At 36.4% G+C, this 14,419-nt stretch overlaps 1 protein-coding gene across 3 annotated transcripts in view; it reads right to left on the bottom strand.

The window, feature by feature from the left end:
- The window catches only part of PHF8 (PHD finger protein 8), a 98,228-nt gene that overhangs the window by 29,525 nt on the left and 54,284 nt on the right, over positions 1-14,419 (bottom strand). The gene's annotated exons all lie outside the window — the stretch shown is intronic.

Here is a 14,419-nt window from a genome sequence, read left to right as displayed (position 1 = left end):
CTCCTGGGCTTAAGTGATCCTACTGCCTCAGCCTCCCAAGTAGCTGGGACTACAGGCATGCACCACCATGCCCGGCTAATTTTTTCTATATAGATTTTTAGCTGTCCAAATCATTTCTTTCTATTTTTGGTAGAGACGGGGTCTCACTCTTGCTCAGGCTGGTCTCGAACCCCTGACCTCCAGCGATCCACCCGTCTCGGCCTCCCAGAGTGCTAGGATTACAGGCGTGAGCCACCGCGCCCGGCTGATAAAGAGCATTTATGAAACCCACAGCTACCATCACAATACTGAAAGACTTGAAAGCTTTCCTCTAAGATCAAGAATAAGAGAAAGATGCTCACTTTCACCACTATTATTCAGCATTGAGCTGGAAGTTCTAGTCAGAGCAATTAGGCAAGAAAAATAAATAAAAGGCATTCAGATTGGAAAGGAAGAAATAAAACTATCTCTATTCACAGATAAACTTTTCCTATGTATACAAAATCCTGAAGAACCCACCAAAAATTCACATTAGAGCTAGTAACAGGTTCAGCAAAGTTTCAGGATACATGATCAACATACAAAAATCAGTTTTGTTTCTATAAATTAGCAATTAATAATCCATAAAGGAAATTAAGATAACAATTCCATTTACACTAGTTATCAAACAGAATAAGTAGGAATAAATTTAACCAAGGAGGCATAAGATGTGTATACTAAAAATTACAAAACATTGTTGAAAGAAATTAAAGAAAACATAAATAAAAAGACATCCTGTGTTCACAGATTGGACATCTTAATATCGTAAAGATGGCAATACTACCCAAAGCAATCTATAGATTCAACAGAATCCTTATCAAAATACCCATGGCCTTTTCTGAGAAACGGAAAGGCTGGTCCTAAAATTTGAATGGAATTGCAAATAGTCAAAACAATTGTCTTAGTTTATTTTGGCTGCTATAACAAAAATACCATAGACTGGGTGGCTCATAAACAACAGAAATTTGTTTCCCACAGTTTTGGAGGCTGGGAAGTCCAAAATAAAGGTACCAACAGGTTCAGTGTCTGATGAGGGCTTGCTTCTTGGTCATAGATGGCCAGCCATCTTCTCACTGTGTCCCTCACATGTCAAAAGGAGCAAGAAATCTCTCTGGGGTATCTTTCATAATGGCAGTAATCCCATCTTAATATTGGGATTACTAATCACCTCCCAAAGGCCCCGCCTCCACATACCATCACATTGGTTATAAGGTTTCAACATATGAATTTTTGGGGTAACACAAACGTTTAATCCATAGCAATAATTTTTAAAAAGATGACCATGTTCTTACTAGTAAGTGGGAACTAAATGATGGGTATATGCAGTCATATAGTGGTGTAAAGAGCACTGGAAACTAAGAATGGGGGTAGGCCAGGCACGGTGGCTCACGCCTATAATCCTAGCACCCTGGGAGGCCAAGGCGGGTGGATAGCTCGAGGTCAGGAGTTTGAGACCAGCCTGAGCAAGAGTGAGACCCCATCGCTACTAAAAATAGAAAGAAATTATCTGGCCAACTAAAAAATATATATATAGAAAAAATTAGCCAGGCATGGTGGTGCATGCCTGTAGTCCCAGCTACTCGGGAGGCTGAGGCAGTAGGATCGCTTAAGCCCAGGAGTTTGAGGTTGCTGTGAGCTAGGCTGATGCCACGGCACTCACTCTAGCCCGGGCAACAGAGCGAGACTCTGTCTCAAAAAAAAAAAAAAACAAAAGAATAGGGGTAAGGGATAAAAATGTACCTATCGGGTACAATGTACACTACTCTGGTGACGGGCACACTAAAACCCTTGACTTCAGCATTATTCAATTCATCCATGTAACAAAAACACTTGTACCTCTCTAACATTTTAAAATTAAAAAAACAGAATATAAAGTATCTCCTTAATATTTTATACTGATTGCATATTGCAATGATAATATTTTGGATATAGTGTGTTAAAAAATATATTACTCAAATTTCAAAATAAAAAAAGGAAGAACAAAGTTGGAGGACTCACATTTCCCCTATTTTAAAATTTACTACATGGTTTTCAAAAGCTTAGCTAAGGAAAATTAAATTAAAAAAATTAAAATTAGGCCGGGCACGGTAGCTCACGCCCGTAATCCTAGCACTCTGGGAGGCCGAGGCGGGTGGATCGCTCAAGGTCAGAAGTTCGAGACCAGCCTGAGAAAGAGTGAGACCCCGTCTCTACTAAAAAAAATAGAAAGAAATTATCTGGCCAACTAAAAATATATATAGAAAAAATTAGCCGGGCATGGTGGCACATGTCTGTAGTCCCAGCTACTCGGGAGGCTGAGGCAGTAGGATCGCTTAAGCCCAGGAGTTTGAGGTTGCTGTGAGCGAGGCTGACGCCACAGCACTCACTCTAGCCCGGGCAACAGAGCAAGACTCTGACTCAAAAAAAAAAAAAAAAAATTAAAATTAAAAAAACTTACTACAAAGTTACAGTAATCAAAACATTACAGTACTGGTATAAGGACAGACATATATATCAATGGAATAGAATTGAAAGTCCCGAAAGAAATCTATACATCTATAGTTAATTGATTTTTGACAAGGGTGCCAGAACCATTTAATGGGGAAAGAATGGTCTCTTCAAGAACTGGTATATACAGGTAAAAACAGTAAACAAAAAACTCAATTGGTAAATTAAAATGGGATACTAAAAATTACTCAAATAGGCTGGGCGCGGTGGCTCATGCCTGTAATCCTAGCACTCCGGGAGGCCGAGGCAGGTGGATCGCTCGAGGTCAGGAGTTCGAGACCAGCCTGAGCGAGAGTGAGACCCCGTCTCTACTAAAAATAGAAAGAGATGATCTGGCCAACTAAAAATATATATAGAAAAAATTAGCCAGGCATAGTGGCGCATGCCTGTAGTCCCAGCTACTTGAGAGGCTGAGGCAGTAGGATCGCTTAAGCCCAGGAGTTTGAGGTTGCTGTGAGCTAGGCTGATGCCACGGCACTCACTCTAGCCCAGGCAACAGAGCCAGACTCTGTCTCAAAAAAAAATTACTCAAATAATCAAAAAAGCAGCAGGAAATAAGAAAGATGAACAAAAGGCAGTATAACAAACAGAAAACAAATAATGAAATGGTAAACCTTCACCTAAACATATCACCAATTACATTAAAAGGTCTAAAAATACCAATTAAAAGACAAATTATCAATGCTGTCTACAAGAAACCCCCTTAGGTGTAATCATATAGGTAGATTAAAAATAAAAGGGTAGAAGAAAAAGACATACCCTACACCACCACTAATTTTAAAAAGCTGGACTGGCTATATTATCAAAGTAACTTCAGACCAAGGAAAATTACCAGGGATAAAAAGAAATATAACATAATGACGAGAGGGTGAATTCACAAAACATAATAATCTTAAATATGGATACACCTAACAGTAGAGCTTCCAAATAGATGAAACAATAACTGATGGGACTGAAAGGGATGATAGACCCTCAATTATACTTGGAGACTTCAACACATCTCTTTTCAGTAATCAATAAACCAAGTAGACAGAAAATCAGCAAGGATGCAGAAAAGTGTCAATGACCAACTTAATCTAATTAAAATTTAAAGAACATTCAACTGAACAATAGCAGAATACTCATTGTTCTCCAGTTCATGATGAAAATTTACCAAGATAAACTAACCCCTGGTTAATAAAACATATCGTAATAAAATTTAAAAACTGAAATCATGCCATCTATATTCTCTGACCATAGGTGAACTGGACTAGAAATAAATAACAGAAAGATAACTGGAATATCTTCAACACTTGAAAATCAAACATACAGGTGGTCCTTGGGTTACAGACGGGATACATTCCTGAGAATATCTTTAGGTCAGATTTGTATGTAACTCGGATCCCTAATAAAATAGTGCATATACAGTAATAATAACAATAACAACAATACTATAATGGCTCCTATGTAGTAATAATACAGTGTAATAGTGTAATAATACCCCTGTACTGTAATTATAATGTACAGAAACTATTGTGCTCTTTCTTTTAATTCAAACAAACAGAACATAAAAACGAACTCATACAAAAAGTTTAGATACAAGAAATTCAAAAAAATATTAGAGGTTAATACTCATCTAATGTTGTATCAACACTAGGCTAATAAGAATGTTACATTTATTTTGATCTTCGAACCAAATCAATAACCTTTCCATTTCAATAATTAATGCACTATGCAGCTTAGTAATAAGTGCTGCTTTCATCGGAGCACTGCCTTTCACATGCTGTGTTATTCTCACTTTAGCCTTTATAATTGTTCTGATAGTCAAGCAACTGAAGCCTAATGCTTTCTCAATGAATCATGGCATCTGGCCTTTCTCAGAGTGCTTGATTTTTTCTACTTTCACTTCCATCGTAATCACCTTTCTTTTTGCTGCAGGCTCACCTGGATTTGCAGTGGACTTTCGCTTTGGAGGCATGGTCATAAAGGCAAACACAGACTCACAAAATCAGATAAAAAAGTTAAAAGTGATGCTGTGTGACTGTATAAACAATGAAATTAGCCGCTGGTGTAAAAATGCTGTGCCAACAAACTGCTTATGCCATGCAGGTTTGTTTACATGAGCAGAAGAAATCAGTTACTGAACTATTAATTTAATTATTTAATTATAAATTATCCTTATGGGAGCCTGTCCATAAGTACGGAATGTCATAAGTCACATTGTCCGTAACCCCAGGACAGCCTGTACTTTCAAATAATCTATGAGTCTAAAAGGAGACCACAAAGGAAAAGAGAAAATATTTTAATTGAACGAAATGAAAATGTGACATATAAAATTGGGGGATGCAACAAAAACACTGCTTAGAGGGAAAATTAGTATTAAATGTTTACATTAGAAATGTCTCACAAAAAAAGAAACATTGCAACTAATACCACAAAAATACAAAGAATCATTAGAGACTACTATGATTAACTATACACCAACAAATTGGAAAGCCTAGAGGAAATGGATAAATTCCTGGGCACATACAATCTACCAGAGTTGAATGAAGAAACAGAAAACTTAAGCAGACCAATAATGAGTAACAAGACTGAAGAAGTAATACAAAATTTCCCATCAAAGAAAAGCACAGGACCTGATGGACTCACTGCTGAATTCTATCAAACATTGTAAGAACACCAATTCTACTCAAACTATTTCAAAAAAATTGAAGAAGGGGGAATACTTCCACCAAACTCACTCTTCGAGGACAGTATCACCCTGGTACCAAAATCAGACAATGACAAGGCAAACATAACTATAGGCCAAAATCCCTGATGAACACAGATACAAAGATCCTCAACAAAATACTAGCAAACAGGCCGGGCACGGTGGCCCACGCCTGTAATCCTAGCAATCTGGGAGGCTGAGGCGGGAGGATCCCTTGAGCTAAGGAGTTCGACACCAGCCTGAGCAAGAACGACCCCATCTCTACTAAAAATAGAAAACTTAGCTGGGCATGGTGGCCCATGACTGTAGTCCCAGCTATGCAGGAGGCTGAAGCAAGAGGATCGCTTGAGCCCAGGAGTCTGAGGTTGCTGTGAGCTAGGCTGACACCACGGCACTCTAGCCTGGACAACACAGAGAGAGGCTGTCTCAAAAAAAAAAATACTAGCAAACAATTAAATAACATGTTAAAAAGATCATTCACCATGATCCAGTAGGATTCATCTCAGACGCAAGGATGGTACAACATACAAAAAATTCAATAAACGTGATACATTATATCAACAGAATCAAGGACAAAAACCATATGATCATTTCAATAAATTCTGAAAAACATTTGATAAAATTCAACATCCTTCAGGAGAAAAACCCTCAAAAAATTGAGCATAGAAGGAACATACTTTTAACACAATAAAGGCCGTATATGACAAGTCTATAGCTAACATCATACTGGACGGGCAAAAGTTGAAAGTCTTTCCACTAAGATCTGGAAGAAGACAAAGATGCTCAATTTTACCACTATTATTCAGCATAGTACTGGAAGTCCTACCCAGAGGAATTAGGCAAGAGAAAGAAAGAAAGGGCACCCAAATTGCAAAGAAGTTAAATTATCCTTGTTTGCAGAGGCCATGATCTTATTATTTAGAAAAACCTAAAGACTCCACACACACACATACACAAAAACCTCTTAGAATTGATAAATTTAGCAAAGTTGCAGGACACAAAATTAACATATAAAAACCAAGAGCACTTATAAACACCAAGAGCAAACAATCTGAAAAAGAAATCAAGAAAGTAGCTCCATGTATAATAGCTACAAAAATTTAAAACAGAAAGCATTCTGAGCGCTACCTTATTTAAAAAAAAATTGAAATACCTAGGAATAAATTTAACCAAAGAACTAAAAGATCTCTACAAGGAAAAATATAAAACACTAATGAAAGGAATTACAGAGGACACAAAAAACTAGAATAATATCCCATGCTCATGGAATGGAAGAATTAATAATGCTAAATTGTCTATACTACCCAAAGCAATCTATAGATTCAATGCAATCCCTATAAAAATACCAACAACATTCTTCACAGAAATAGAAAAATAATCCTAAAATTTATATGGAACCACAAAAGACTCCAAATAGCTAAAAAAAAAATCCTGAGCACAAAGAACAAAGCTGGAGGCATCACACTATCTGATTTCAAATTATCCTACAAAGCTATAGTAACCAAAGCAGCATAGTACTGGCATAAAAACAAATACATAGACCAATTGAACAGAATGGCAAACCCAGAAAAACAATTCACACACTTATGGTCAACTCATTTTCAACAAAGGCACCAAGACTATACACTGGGGAAAGGACACTTGAATTAAAAACTGGTTCTGGGAAAACTGGATATCTATACACAGAAGAAGGAAACTAGATTTCCATCTTTCAACATATGTAAAAATCAACCAAAAATGGATTAAAGACTTAAGTGTAAGGCCTTAAACTATGAAACTACTAGAAGAAAATATTGGAGAAATGCTAAAGGACATTGGTCTGGGCAAAGATTTTTTGGGTAAGACCTCAAAAGCACAGGAAACAAATGCAAAAATAGACAAATGGGACTACATCAAGCTAAAAACCTTCTGCACAGCAAAGTAAACAAAGTGAAGAAACAACCTACAGAATGGGACAAAACATTTATGAACTATCCATCCAACAAAGGATTAATAACCAGAACATATAAGGAACTCAAGTAACTCGACAGCAAAAAAACAAATCATCCCATGAAATAAATTGGCAAAAGACCAGAACAGATGCCTTTGGGAAGCCAAAGTGGGAGGATTGCTTGAGCCCAGGAGTTTGAAACTAGCCTGGGCAACAAACACAGTGAGACTCCATCTCTAAGAAAAAACAATGATAATAATAATAACAACAAATCTGGTGAGGATACAATGAACAGGGAACACTTGAACACCATTGGTGGGAATATAAAGTAGTACAGCAATTATGGAAAAGAGTATGGGGGTTCCTCAAAAAACTAAAAATAGAACTAACATATGATCCAGGAATCCCACTGATAGCTATACACCCAAAAGAAAGGAAATGAGCATATTGAAAAGATGTCTAAACTCCCATGTTTATTGCAGCACTATTCACAATAGCAAACACATGGAATCAATCTAAGTTTCCATCAACAGATGAATGAAGAAAATGATGTGGTATACATACACAATGGAATATCATCCAGCCATAAAAATGAATGAAATTCATGAATGACCTTCTTTGAGTGCAAGAAGAAAAAACAATGAATGAAATCCTATCATTTACAGCAACATGAATGGAACTGAGGGTCAATATCTTAAGTGAAATAAGCCAGGCACAGAAAGATAAATGTCACATGTTCTCACTCATATGTGGGGGCTAAAATAGTGGATCTCATGGAGGTAGGGAGTAGAATGGTGGTTACCAGACGCTGGGAAGGGAAGGAGGGAGGGGGGAGGAAGAGAAGTTGGTTAATGGGTACAAAACTACAGTTAGACAGAAGGAATAAGTTCTAGTATTTGAAAGTATAGTATGGAAATTACAGTTAAGGATAATTTATTGTATATTTCAAAATAGCTGGAAAAGAATTGTAATGTTCCCAACACAAAGATAAATGTTTGATGACAAATATCCCAATTATCCTGATTTGATCATTACACACTGTATGCATATATCAAAATATCACCTGTACCCCTAAAAATGTACAACTATATCAATTTTAAAAATGCCAATTAAAAATTACAAAAAAACAACTGAAAAAAGGTTTCAAATAAATAATCTAAACTTTTAATTTCAAAACTAGAAGAAGAGCAAAATAAACCCACAGCAAGCAGGCCAAAAATAAATTTGAATAGCAGAAATTAATGAAGTTGACAAAGAAAATATAGAAAATGAAACCAAAAGGTTTGAAAAGATTACACTGAAAAATGCCAGCAAGAATGACAAAAAAGAGAGAGAAGACACAAATTACTAATAACAAGAATGAAAAAGGAATCATTAAAGACCTCATAGATGTAATAGGGGGATTCTATAAACAACTCTATACCCATAAATTCTAAAATTTAGATGAAATGGACTAATTCCTTGAAAGACACATACTATAAAAAACTCACCCAAACTCTTTCCTCCTTCTCACTACTGCACTTGACTAATCTTAAAATAAATGAATGAACGAATAGTAAAAAGTAAACTCACCCATGATGAAATAATGTGAAAACTGTATATATACTAAAAAAAAAAATCCATAGTTAAATCCTGAAAAAGAAATCTTAGTAAGTCGTTCAAAATGTCTGTTTGAAGATACTTCAAAAAAAGAGGATATATGAATGGCAAACACATGGAAAGTTGTTCAGTATCATTAGGCATTAGATGTGTCATTAAATGAGATATCACTATACACTTATTAGGATGACTAATAAATGTACTGACAATACCAAGTGCTGACAAGTATGCAGAGCAACTGGAACTCTCACACATTGCTAATGGGAATGTAAAATGGTACAATCTCTCTGGCAAACAGTTGGCAGTTTCTTATAAAATGAAAACATCCACTGCCTGTACTATCCAGGAAACCCATTCCTAGGTATTTTCCCTAGAGAAATGAAAACTCATGTTCAGACAAAAACCTATACATGAATATTTACAGCTGCTCTATTCATAACTGTCTCAAACTGGAAATAACCCAAGTGTCCCTTGTATCTATACACTCGAATATTACTCAGCAATAAAAAGGAACAAGCTATTGATATACAACAACATAATGTATTTTAAAGGCATTATGCTGAGTAAAAGATGTCAGGGTCAAAATATTACATACTGCATAATTCCAGTTAAATGACATTCTAGCAGAGGCAAAACCACTGTGATGGAGAGGAGACCAGTGGTTGCCAGGGGTGAGTAATAGAGGGAGAGCATGACTACAAAGAAGGTAATAACATAAAGGAGTTTAGGGGGTGATCAAAGTGTTCTACATCCTGATTATGGTAGTTGCAAGAATCTAAACATGTGTATACAAAAAAAGTCAATTTACATTAATTTTAAAAATAAAAGCAATTTTTTATCAAAAAGTAGATTGAAAATAAATCAGCAGAGCTTTTAACTCAAGATATCAAAGAATATTAAACAAGGGAATAAAATAATTTCAGAAATCAAGAAAATAATAAACAAATACCAGAGATTATCAATAAAATCAAAAACTAGCTTTTGAAAAGATCAGCAATCAAAAAAACTAGACAAACAATTGTTTTTTGTTTTTTGTTTTTTTTTTTTGAGACAGAGTCTCACTCTGTTGCCCGGGCTAGAGTGCCGTGGCGTCAGCCTAACTCACAGCAACCTCAAACTCCTGGGTTCAAGCGATCCTCCTGCCTCAGCCTCCTGAGTAGCTGGGACTACAGGCATGCACCACCATGCCCAGCTAATTTTTTTTCTATATATTTTTAGTTGTCCAGCTAATTTCTTTCTATTTTTTTAGTAGAGACGGGATCTCGCTCTTGCTCAGGCTGGTCTCGAACTCCTGAGCTCAAACGATCCGCCTGCCTCGGCCTCCCAGAGTGCTAGGATTACAGGCGTGAGCCACCACGCCCAGCCCAAACAATTGTTAAACACCACAATCAAGTACACCTAATCTCAAAAAAATGTCAATTTAAAATCAGTAATTCTAATCATATTAAATTATTAATAGCATAGAAAAACTATGTATTTGCATCAAAATGCCAAAAGATGCCAAAAAAAACTACCTGATAAAACCTAATACCACTCTTAATTTTAAAACAAAAAACTTTTTGAACTAGAGATAGAGATTCCTGAAATTTATGAGGATAGCCTATCAGAGACCTACAAAGATCCACCTATTGAGTGGAGAAACATTGGCAACATTACCTTTAAAGTCTGAAACACCATAAGGATGCCCCCTATCATTACTATGACTCAACACTGTAATGAAACTAGAAAAAGCTAGAGGTATGAATACTGGAAAGAAAATGGACGTTATGGGCTGAACTGTGTCCCGCTCCCCCAAATTCCTACCTTGAAGCCCTAAAACCACAGTATTCAGAATGGGACTATATTTAGATACAGGGCCTTTAAAGAAGTCATTAAGTTAAAATGAAACCATTAGGGTGGGCCGTAATCCTATGTGACTGGTAACCTTCTAAGAGGAGGCAATCAGGACACAGAGAGAGACATTAGAGGCATGTGTGCAACAGGGAGGCCATCTGCAAGCTAGGGAGAGAGCCCTCAGGAGAAACAAATCCTGCTAGCATCTTCATCTTGGACATTCAGCCTCGAGAAGTGTGAAAAAATAAATTTCTGTTGTTTAAGCTCCCCAGTCTGTAGTATTTTATTGTGGTAGCTCTACTAAACTAATATAGGACACATAGATCACCTACCTCAAGAACTCAAGATGACAATTAACTGAAAAACTAATAGAACTAAAAAGAGTATGGTAAAGCAGTCCAACACAGGATCAACATGGAGAAATCAACTATTTTCCTCCATATTAACAATAGCCAATGAGAAAATGTAATACATAAAAAGATGCCACTTTTCATAGGAATCAAAATAAAATACATAAGATTAAAGAAGAAATAAGCCAAAGAAGATATATACAAGAAGACATGAATAAATGGAGAGAGAGACTGTTTGAAGACAGAAAAACAAGATGGCCTGTTTGTAACTACTCATACCCGAAAGATAAATAGGGAAATCATGTTGATGCTGTCCAGAAGGTGTTCAACAATTTGCCCTGGCATATTGTTTTTAACCATGGTAGACTTTCTCACAACTACAGAGAAAGCCTTAGCAATACATAAAGATGCATAGACAAAAGCTAAAAATCCTACAATAGTGTCTCTTATCAGAGAAAAAGTAAATGGTTGCACTGTTTTCTACAAAATTAAGTTCTGGTGACAGGAGGCTAACTGAGAGAGCAGAAGTTGCAAAGACATTTCCTTATGGGTTCTTAAAAACGAAAAATCAGGCCGGGCGCGGTGGCTCATGCCTGTAATCCTAGCACTCTGGGAGGCCGAGGCGGGTGGATCGCTCGAGGTCAGGAGTTCGAGACCAGCCTGAGTGAGACCCCGTCTCTACTAAAAATAGAAATAAATTATCTGGACAACTAAAAATATATATAGAAAAAAATAGCCGGGCATGGCGGCGCATGCCTGTAGTCCCAGCTACTCGGGAGGCTGAGGCAGTAGGATCGCTTAAGCCCAGGAGTTTGAGGTTGCTGTGAGCTAGGCTGACGCCACGGCACTCACTCTAACCCGGGCAACAGAGCGAGACTCTGTCTCCAAAAAAAAAAAAAAAAAAGAAAAGAAAAATCGATAAAGACTAGGCCTCGGATCAGATTTTAATTTGATAAAGCTGGTATCTATTTTAAGCAAATGTCCTCAAGAAACAACATCTGGAAAAAGGAAACCTGAGTCCAGGGCTTAACATTATAGAAGATCCACTGACTGTGATGCTGAGTACAAATGCCAATGGGCTCTAACCGGGCAAGGATTATTATTAGGACTACTATTAGTTTGGTCAATGTTATGGCTTCAAAATCACACAGATTTTCAGAGCTATGGTCCCAATCTCTTGTTCTTATATGCCCTACTATTTTTAGTGTACAAATTTTCAGGACACAAGGTTTTTCAGGAATGCACATATTCAATTATAGCAGAAAGGCCTCTGATGAAAGATGTCGGTCTCCATAAATTAATCTACAAATGCCATGCAATCCTAATAAAATGGAATTTGACAAGCTGATTCTAAAATTCATCTGGAATAGAAAAAGCTCAATAGAAGCCTCAAAATTCTGGAAAAATAAGAAGTAGTGAGTTCATTCCTTGTTAAATTGCCTTTCCAGTGTTGCCGGGCAAAGCAGGGAGGGGAAGGGCTAGCAGAGGCTGAGTGAGCTGTTTCTTCTGCAAAGGCTAATTAAACGAAGTCCAGATGTCTTAACTGTAGGTCAACGGGACTGACTGCTGAAGGTAGGGTGGGTGGCCAAGGGAACTTGGCAAGTCTCTAAGATCAATCACAGCTTAGCTCAGACATGAGAGGCTTGCTGAGCATCTGTGCTCTCCTCAGGTCCAAACAAGGTCTGCAGAGGGGATTTGCTCTATCAGAAACAAGGCGTATAGCAACTAACCTACATGGTACTGTAGGTGAACAAATTGATTTTATGGAATGGAATAATTACTAATATATAACATGCAGTACTTACCATGTGCTGGGCAACGTTTTAAGTGCTTTATATATATTTATTTAACCCTCCAAACAACCTATGAGGTAGGTACTACTATCACAGAGATGCACAGTAAGGTTAACTAGCTTGCCCAAGGTCACATAGCTATTTAGACACAGAACTGGGACTAAAGTAGAAAAATAAATCCACATATATATGGGAATTTAGTTTATGACAAAGGTGAAACTTTGAATCAGGGAGATAATGATAAACTAGTCAATAAATGGTATTGGGGCAAATAGACTATCCATGTGGAAAAAAATAAATTCAGATTCTTAACCTCCCATAATTCATAAAACTTAATTCCAGATAAAGAGCTAAAATTTTAACTCCTATACAGTTTTAGGTGAAAATAAGAAGGCCCTCTTATTCAAAATATAAAATACAAAAAACTATTAAAAATTCATAAAGATAACTACATAAAAATTGAAATATTATACATGCTAAGAGGCACCATAAATAAAATTAAAATACAATAGTCTGAAAGAAAATATTTTCCAGAAATATCCAGAATATACAAAAACACTCCAACAAATCTAGAATACATAAAGAACTCCTACAAATCAATAAGAAAAACAAACATCCCAATAGAAAAATGGATGAAAGATTAAATAGATAATTCACAGAAAAGGAATAAAGAAGAGTCAATAAACACACAAAACAAATAAACAGAGACACCATCTTTTGCCATGGGATTGGCAAAAATTTAAAAAGCTGATAGTATCCACCACTGGTAAGGCTGTAGGGAAACAGGTATTTCTCAAACACTGCTCAGATACTGGCCCTTTTAGAGGGAAATCTGGCAATATTTACTAATATTTGCTTGCCCATACCCTTCAACCCAATAGGTCTATCTATTCTAGAGAAATATTAACTAGCATACAGGCACAAAAGGTTACTTACAAGAGTTTTCACTGTAGCACTGTTAGGAAAAATAAAACTTAGACAACCTAAATGTCAATCAGTAGCAAATGATTAAACATATTATATACATTTATGCTATAGAATACTATGCAGCAGGTAGATCTCTATGTATTGAAGAAGCAGATCTCCATGAACTGATGTTGAAAGATACCTAAGCAAGCTGCAGAACCACACACATTAAAGAAAACTGTACCTCTACCTACATATGTCTCTATATGGATGTAAACACAACAAAATGAAAGGTATACATCAAACTGATAACAAAGGTTATCTTTGGGCTCAAAGAGGGAAGAGTGTTAGTCAAAAGGAATTTTTCCTTTCTCTGTCTTGCTCTAATTTGGGTCAATGAGCATTAACCATATTTGTGTAATTTTTGAAAATAATATTAAAATTAAAATCCACATTAGTCACCTTATTACATGAAAAAGTGCTTTGCAGTACTCAATAAATAGTGGTTAAAAAAATAAGTCATCTTTTAAATGTAAAAAGCCCACTAAAAGTTCATTAAATAACTTTGCAAGGGATAAACTGGCTGACATAGAACACAAACAATACAGGTGATGGAAGTAAAATAGGCAAGAGGAAAAAAAATAGTCACCAGCAGTGAAGGTTGGACAGCACTGAAAATAGATGATAGCTAATTATAATAGTTACCATTTTTTGAGGGCTTCCAATGAACAAGAAACTGTGCCAGATGCTCTGTGCAAGCATAATCTCTAATTTTTACATCAACCTGTGAGATATCTCCATTTTACAAATTAGG

Source organism: Lemur catta, chromosome X (genome assembly GCF_020740605.2).
Source record: "Lemur catta isolate mLemCat1 chromosome X, mLemCat1.pri, whole genome shotgun sequence".
Classification (NCBI taxonomy): Eukaryota; Metazoa; Chordata; class Mammalia; order Primates; family Lemuridae; genus Lemur; species Lemur catta.
The sequence above is the reverse complement of the archived record's forward strand: the minus strand, read 5'-3'. Positions and strand labels throughout refer to the sequence as shown.